This window comes from Bison bison, unplaced genomic scaffold, assembly GCF_000754665.1.
Source record: "Bison bison bison isolate TAMUID 2011002044 unplaced genomic scaffold, Bison_UMD1.0 scf7180017864537, whole genome shotgun sequence".
NCBI lineage: Eukaryota > Metazoa > Chordata > Mammalia > Artiodactyla > Bovidae > Bison > Bison bison.
Window position 1 is genome coordinate 6,894,174 of NW_011495085.1, and position 9,028 is coordinate 6,903,201.

Sequence of the window (9,028 nt, forward strand, 5' to 3'; positions counted from 1 at the left end):
GGGTGACAATATACAGCCTTGACGTACTCCTTTTCCTATTTGGAACCAGTCCATTGTTCCATGTCCAGTTCTAACTGCTGCTTCCTGACCTGCATACAAATTTCTCAAGAGGCAGGACAGGTGGTCTGGTATTCTCATCTCTTGAAGAATTTTCCACAGTTTATTGTGATCCACACCATCAAAGGCTTTGGCATAGTCAATAAAGCAGAAATAGATGTTTTTCTGGAACTCTCTTGCTTTTTCCATGATCCAGCGGATGTTGGCAATTTGGTCTCTAGGTTCGTCTGCCTTTTCTAAAACCAGCTTGAATATCTGGAAGTTCATGGTTCATGTATAACTGAAGCCTGACTTGGAGAATTTTGAGCATTACTTTACTAGCGTGTGAGGTAAGTGCAATTGTGCAGTAGTTTGAGCATTATTTGGCATTGCCTTTCTTTGGGATTGGAATGAAAGCTGACCTTTTCCAGTCCTGTGGCCACTGCTGAGTTTTCCAAATTTGCTGGCATATTGAGTGCAGCACTTTCACACGTAAGTTTATTGATACTTAAGAGATCCTGTTCCACAAATTAATTTTTAAAACATAATTTACTTCTATTTGATTATTGTCTTTATGGTCTTTTCAGAGGCTTGATGTTTGAATAAATGAATACATTTTTTGGGTTTCCCTAGTGACTCAGATGGCAAAGAATCCACTTGCAATTCAGGAGACCTGGAATATATCCCTGGGTCTGGATGATCCCCTGGAGAAGGGAATAACAACCCATTCCAGTATTCTTGCCTGGAGAATTCCATGGATAGAGGAGTCTGGCAGGCTACTGTCCATGGGGTCACAAAGAGTCAGACATAACTGAGTGACTAACACACACACACACACACACAGATTAGTTATCATAGTTCTATCTGCAATAACATGATGCATTTCTATGATTAACAACTGTATGCAGAAAAAAATGAGGTTTTTGTATGAATTTCTACATAAACTGGAACTGTTTCTTCAGTTAGGAATATGAACATTTTAAAGTAGCATGATTGCAGTCTCTGGGCTGCGGTGAAGGGCTGCTGGGTGTCCCTACATCTGCCTCCTTCCCAGGGAGGAACTGGTGCTCTGAGCAGAGAGGGCCTGCTCACAAGCCATCCCCAGGTTCCTTCCAGATGCATACTCTACCTACAGAATATTGGGACTAAAAGCAATTTCAGTGAATGGGTTTCATGTGCTTTTGTTACCAGAGTTTCCAGTGAACCAAAATGATGCCATTGTGGCAAGAAGTAAGAGCACAACACAAGTGATCAGAAAGTCAGTGTCAGCTTCCACCAGCACTGATGACCTTGAAGAAGTCTTCCAGGCAGGAGATGGAGTGAAGCCTTGTAGGCAGTGCAGCTGCATCTCACCAGCCACTGGTGGTGGTGAGTTATCATCTCTCAATGAATCTTTAATACCCATCTTTTGAGAAGCAGCCTGCAATTGCACCGCTTGAGATACTTTTATTTAAGCCATGTTTAGCAGCACTGTTATAGCAGGGATCTAGCAGTTAACAAAGCAGTCAAATCTTGCTTTCAAAAGAATTGCAGGAAATACTGACAAACAGATAAGTAAATGAACATGTGTTGTAAAGTGACTGAATTCTTCACAAGGACTATGAAAAAATAATAAACCACAGAAAGGGGGGGGGATGTGATGAGAATTACTACATTAGATAAAGCAGTTATGTTAGCCCCATAAATAACACTTTTATGGATGATGTAGTATGCATAAATGTAAAAGAGTCTAAATGCACGGGTCATGGTGAGGGGAGGATGGAGTGATTGTGGTTAGTATCTAGATTGCTTAGAGAAGAAGTCATCTTCAAATAAATCTCTCTCAATTCCATCGATATTCCTCCAGACTGATGCCCCATTATCACTCACTTGAAGCACATTTAAATATTCATCCCTCCTCCCTTCGTAAGGCACACTCATGATTTTCACAAAATTTTGTCTTTTAACTTTGCAATACAACTTCTAGAATTCCCTCTGCCTGAACTACTTTATCCATCTGTCTTGCCCCTTATATTTCAAAGATTAACTACTAGCATATCTTCAAACCTCAAACATCTGAGCATTTTAATTCTTTGTAAAGTCATCCTTAACAGTGAAATGATTCCAACTGACACATTTAGATTTTGTCTGCCCAATTCCTTTTCCCATTCCCTCCTTGTGCCTAAATACCTGCTTCCCATTGGTGAAATGTTTCCCCCTTACCCTCTTGATGCTAGTAGAGTTTTAATAAAGTGATTTCTCTCCACCAAAAGGAGAAGGGACAGCAGAGGATGAAATGTTTGGATGGGATCCCCAGCTCAGTGGATATGAATTTGAGTGAACTCCAGGGGATAGTGAAGGACAGGGAAGCGTGGAGTGCTGCAGTCCATGGGTTTGCAAAGAGTTGTACATGACTTAGCCACTAAACAACAATCTCTGCCAGGGTAAGCATATTTGCCAGGCTAAATTTAAAGAGCTCCTTACACCCCTGAAGTCAGTGATTGTTCCAAGAAAAGGTTCAAGGTCTATGAACAGGCAGTCAAAAATAGTTTGTGACATACTTACAAAATGATAAAGGAAAATCTTATAAAAAGGAACCAATAATAGGAAATTGAATGAAAAGATGGAGAGCAAGTGAGAGAGTGCTGACAACAGTGATTAGTCTGTTGGCCCAGCCTTTCCTGAAGCCAGTCAGCCTTCAGAATCTCTGGTTTTATGTGAGAAAAAGACAGGCACTAAAACACGGAAATATAATGGATTTTAAAACTCAATTTAAAATTAAACTTGCTAACTAATACTGCTCTCCTACATATTCACCAACAAAACACATAAGACATTAGTTTGTAACTCTGCCTACTAACAATTTCTCCCTAGACTAGTGGGCTAAAGTCTGTGGGGTTGCAAAGAGTCAGATATAACTGAGTGACTGAGCACATACGCAGACTCTAAAATATGGTGAGAGAAAGAGATTGTTGCTTTCTGGGAATGGCTGTACCATTCCCAGAGTTCACTGTTGTATCTATCACCTTTGATCATTGGGAAAATATTTACAAAGCTCAACATACAGAAAATGAAGATCATGTCATCTGGTCCCATCACTTCATGGGAAATGGGGAAACAGTGGCAACAGTGTCAGACTTTATTTTTGGGGCTCCAAAATCACTGCAGATGGTGACTGCAGCCATGAAATTAAAAGACGCTTACTCCTTGGAAGAAAAGTTATGACCAACCTAGATAGCACATTGAAAAGCAGAGACATTACTTTGCCAGCAAAAGTCCGTCTAGTCAAGGCTATGGTTTTTCCTGTGGTCATGTATGGATGTGAGAGTCAGACTGTGAAGAAAGCTGAGCACTGAAGAATTGATGCTTTTGAACTGTGGTGTTGGAGAAGACTCTTGAGAGTCCCTTGGACTGCAAGGAGATCCAACCAGTCCATTCTGAAGGAGATCAGCCCTGGGATTTCTTTGGAAGGAATGATGAAACTCCAGTACTTTGGCCACCTGATGGGAAGAGTTGACTCATTGGAAAAGACTCTGATGCTGGGAGGGATTGGGGGCAGGAGGAGAAGGGGATGACAGAGGATGAGATGGCTGGGCGGCATCACTGACTAGATGGACGTGAGTCTGGGTGAACTCTGGGAGTTGGTGATGGACAGGGAGGCCTGGTGTGCTGCGATTCATGGGGTCGCAAAGAGTCGGACATGACTGAGTGACTAAACTGAACTGAACTGAAATCAAAATACAGCAATCTTTATCATATTTTCCATGTTACTTTACATCATAACCCTGAGATGGACACTTCTGAGTCTCTGTTGAGGTTTTTTACTTTTGTTTCTTCTCTTTATTTCAGTGGAATTGTTTCTCCCCCTTCTGTTGATTCCTATAATCACACATTACAGGGGCTGCATGTTATTCTTTCTTAACTGTACTAATAGTTAGGAAAGTCTCAGTAATTGCTGGGGGTTTCCAATCAGTTTATGACCTGTCCCATAACAGAAAATTTCTGATTATTTAGAGCACCACTAATAAAATACCACTCAAGAACCTAATGGCTTTCACTCATCCATGATTGCTGTTGTTGTTCAGTCACTCAATCATGTCCAACTCTTTGCTAATGCATGCACTGCACCAGTCCAGGCTCCTCTGTCCTTCACTATTTCCTGGAGCTTGCTCAATCTCATGTCCATTGAGTTGATGATGCCATTCAACCATCTCATCCTCTGTTGCCCTCCTCTGCTCCTGCCCTGAATCTTTCCCAGCATCAGGGTCTTTTCCAATAAATCAGCTCTTCACGTCAAGTGGCCAAAGTATTAGAGCTTCAGCATCAATCCTTCCAGTGTATATTCAGGGTTGATTTCCTGTTGGATAGACTTGTTTGAGCTCCTTGAAGTCCAAGGGACACTCAAGAGTTCTCCTGCACTACAATTTGAAAGCATCAATTCTTTGTCACACAGCCTTCTTTATGGTCCAACTCTCACATCCATACATGACTTCTAAAAAAAGCATAGCTTTGACAAGATGGGTCTTTGTCAGCTAAGTGATGTGATACTTTTGTAAGTACCAGTCATCTATATCTATCTATCTATATAGATAGATAGATAGATAGATAGATAGATATTTGCCTGAAGCACCCAAAGTAGGCAGTGGTTTCCTCACACAACTATGAATGAAATCATATGGATAACTATGAATTAAATCCCATGGACAGAGGAGCCTGGGGGCTATAGTCCATGGGGTCACAAAGAGTCAGACAAGACTGAAGTGACTTAGCACATATGAATGAAACAGACTAGACCATCAAAATATTTCCAAGGAAAGACCATCAAAAATGGCAACTGGAATATTTTTGGTCCATTTTGAGTTGAGTTTTGTTTTTGATGTAAGATAAAGGTCTGGTTTCATTTTTGGATGTGACTGTCCATTTCCTCAAATATATTCATTGAAGTAACTATTCTATTCACATTGTATTCTAAATTAATTGATCACTGATGTGTGGTTTTATTACTGGGTTCTCTGTTCCACTGATTTATGTCTATTTTTATATCAATGCCATATTTTGACTACTGTAGCTTTGTAATGTAATTTTAAATCAAAGAGCATGAGACATCCAGCTTTGGTTTTCTCAAGGTTATTTTTGCTATTTGGACCTTTTATGTTTCTGTACACATAGCAGGATTGTTTCACTACTGTGAATAATGCCACTGATAATTCTGTTAGAGATTTCATTGAATATGTGGATTGCTTTGGGCAATATGGTGATTTTAGCAATAATGATTCTTTTAATCCACGAGCATAGAATACCGATTTGCTTCTTTTGCCTTTCTCAATTTATTTTGTCAATGTCTTAGAGTTTGCAGTACAAAAAGCTCTCACTTTTCTTTACTAAATTTACTCCTAGGCATTTTATTATTTTTTGATGCAACTGTAATATCTAAAGCTCAGGTACATGTTCTGCTGATCTTATCTCTATTTTATTGAATAGCTGTTAGAGTGACCATCATTTATTAATGAAGTTTTATCAGATATTGATCACTTGGTTATATGCAGTTTTCTTCAATATATACACTTTAATAAATGCCTCCTTTATTAAGGTTAAGCTTCACATTTCTATGGCTAATTTACTCTCTTGGACTCCAAAATGACTGGGGATGGTGACAGCAGTCATGCAAATAAAAGATGCTTGCTGCCTGGAAGGAAAGCTATAACAAACCCAGGCAGCACTTTAAAAAGACATCACTTAATTGAAAAGGTCCATCTAGTCAAAGCTATGGTTTTTCCAGTAGTTGTACAAATGTAAGAGTTGGACCGTAAAGAAGGCTGAATGCCAAAAAATTGATATTTTTGAATTGTGGAGCTGGAGAAGACTCTTGAGAGTCTGTTTGACTGCAAGTGGATCAAGCCAGTAAATCCTAAAGGAAATCTGCACTGAATATTCATTGAAATGACTGAAGCTGGAGTTGCAATATTTTAGCCTCCTGTTGCGAAGATCAGACTCATTGGAAAAGTCTCTGATGCTGGGAAAGATTGAAGGCAGAAGGACAAGAGGGAATCAAAGGATGAGGTAGTTAGATAGCATCACTGACTCAATGAACATTAAGTTGAGCAAACTCTGGGAGATAGTGAAGGACAGGGAAGCTGGATGTGCTTCAGTTCACGGCGTTGCAAAGAGCTGGACATGACAGAGACTGAAAAACAACAGTGTCACATACTAACTAACACTGTTTTAGATTTTAAAAATAAGACCAAGACTTTTCCAATTGCTCTCTCATATCCAGCAAATTGTGTTATATAGGAAATATTTTCAGTGAGAAATAAGTGTTGCCAGGTGCTCACTAATAGATTTAATCATGATCCTAATACCAGAATCAATGAAGGACTAGGAAACCTGGCATGCTACAGTCCATGGAGTCACAAAGATTCAGACATGACTTAGTGACTCTTTTCCAGTATAGGTCATTATAGAGTACTGATAGAGGAGGCTGATGGACTACAGTCAATGGTTGCAAAGAGTTGGACATGACTGAGTGACTAAGCACCGTACATAGAGTATTGACTCGAGTTCCCTGTGTTTTATAGTAGATCCTTATTAGTTGTCTACTTTGTATATAATAGTGCATAAATATCGATCCCAATCTCCGAATTTATACCAGACATTTTTTCTCAATCAGCTTATTTGAGCATCTACTTTAGCAAGTGCGTCAATTCCTTTTCTACTATGATGATATGTGAACGTTGTATAACCCAAGAATGTCTTTCTCAAGAACTTCTGAGCCTTCCTTCCTAAAAGTAATAATAAAAAAAACGTGTCCCTTTATCCCAGTCTGTGTGGAAAATTTCCACAAGTGCCGATGACTCAACACAGATGGGAACCTTGAGGCTGAGGACCTGTGTTATCTTCTCATTAGCTCATTCAGTGTTTATAAATCTCGCCCCCCCTCCCCCAGTCAGTTGTTTCAGGGGAGCTGGTTTCAGTCTTTCTCCTTGCAATAGTCTTGACCTTTATCACAATGTCTTGAATAAAGTTTTCCTTGCCTATTTAAGTCTATCCAGTGTAATGTTTTGGGGAAGATCTGTGGCTCTTTTCTATTAACTAACTAACTAAAGAAAAATCTTGCACTCAAAATACACAATGACAGTTGCTTCAGTCAGTTTCAGGTACAGTAACAGAATACCTTGGATTAGGGTGCTTATACAATACTTATTTGTTTCTCATAGTTCTAAAGATTGAGAGTTCAAGGTCAGGATGCAGCAAGGTCAGGTTTTAGTGACTGCATTCTTACTTGCATTTTGCCACCTTCTCAGTTATCTTCAAGTGACAGAAATAGAGAAAGGACTAGCTTTATTCCTCTTTTTATAAACATGGTAATGTCATAGGGACTCCACTCTCATGGCCTAATTACCTCCCAAAGGCTCCACCTCTTGCAACCATCCCACTGGAAGTGAGGGTTTCAATGTGTAAATTTATGTGGGGACACAGAGATTCAGTTCATAACAATAATAGCTCGTGCTATTTATAGTTAACAGAATTTACTTAGAATGTTCAAGGTACTATACATTCTCTAAGGTGATCCTGTTTCATTGTTCTTACATAATTTATTCTTTTTTTCTCTTAATTTTATTTTATTTAACTTTACAATATTGTATCGGTTTTGCCATATATCAAAATGAATCTGCCACAGGTATACATGTGTTCCCCATCCTGAGCCCTCCTCCCTCCCCATACCATCCCTCTGGGTCATCCCAGTGCACCAGCCCCAAGCATCCAGTATCATGCATCGAACCTGGACTGGCGACTCGTTTCATATATGATATTATACATATTTCAATGCCATTCTCCCAAATCATCCCACCCTCTCCCTCTTATTCTGTTTAATTATTACAAATATTCACCAGCTTTTGTAGATAGTTGTTAAAACAACTATAGGAAATTTAAAAAAAAATCCAATATGTTGATCGGTCAAAGAAATATTAATCTAGAAGAGTCTTGCTAGAGCTTGCTGTTACTCCGAACTTGATCCAGAATGGCTACTCTGATCTATGTTGATAAGGAAAATGGAGAACCAGGCATCCATGTGGCTCCTAAGGATGGGCTGAAGCTGGGGTCTGTGCCTTTCAAAGCTTTAGATGGGAGATCTCATGTTTAAACACTGCATGTTGGCAAAATGTTTGATGCTCCACCAGCTTTACCAAAAACTGCCAGAAAGGCTTTGGGAAATGTCAACAGAGCTACAGAAAAATCAGTTAAGATGAATGGACCACTTAAACAGAAACAGACAACTTTCTCTATGAAAAAAATTACTGAGAAGACTGTTAAAGCAGAAAGTTTGGTTCCTGGCTTAGATGACACCTATCCAGAAATAGAAAAATTATTTCCCTTCAATCCATTAGATTTTGAGAGTTTTGACCTGCCTGAGGAGCACCAGATCGCCCACCTCCCCTTGATTGGAGTGCCTCTCATAATCCTTGATGAGGAGAGAGAGCTTGAGCAGCTATTATACGTGGGCCCCCCTTCGCCTCTGAAGATGCCTCCTCCGCTGAGGGAGTCCAACCTGTTGCAGTCTCCCTCAAGCATTCTGTCAACTTTGGATGTTGAATTGCCACCTGTTTGCTGTGACTTAGATATTTAAATTTCTTAGCACTTTATAGTTTGGGTATGTATTAACAGTTTGTATTAATAAAGTAATTATTTGTGTTAAAAAAATGTTAATCTACTTGGCAAATTGGAGCTATATTAAAACTCAGTTAATTCTTCACCATTGAAATCATTAATCAGTTCAGTTCAGTCGCTAAGTCCTGGCCAACTCTTTGTGACCCCATGAATCGCAGCATCCCAGGCCTCCCTGTCCATCACCAACACCCGGAGTTCACTCAGACTCATGTCCCTTGAGTCAGTGATGCCATCCAGCCATCTAATCCTCTGTCATCCCCTTCTCCTCCTGCCTCCAATCCCTCCCAGCATCAGAGACTTTTCCAATGAGTCAACTCTTCGCATCAGGTGGCCAAAGTATTGGAGT

General features: G+C 39.8%; 1 pseudogene; it reads left to right on the top strand.

Moving 5' to 3' along the window:
• Positions 1-8,035: 8,035 nt before the first annotated feature.
• On the top strand, positions 8,036-8,641 carry LOC104982671 (annotated as a pseudogene).
• The last annotated feature ends 387 nt before the right edge of the window (positions 8,642-9,028 follow it).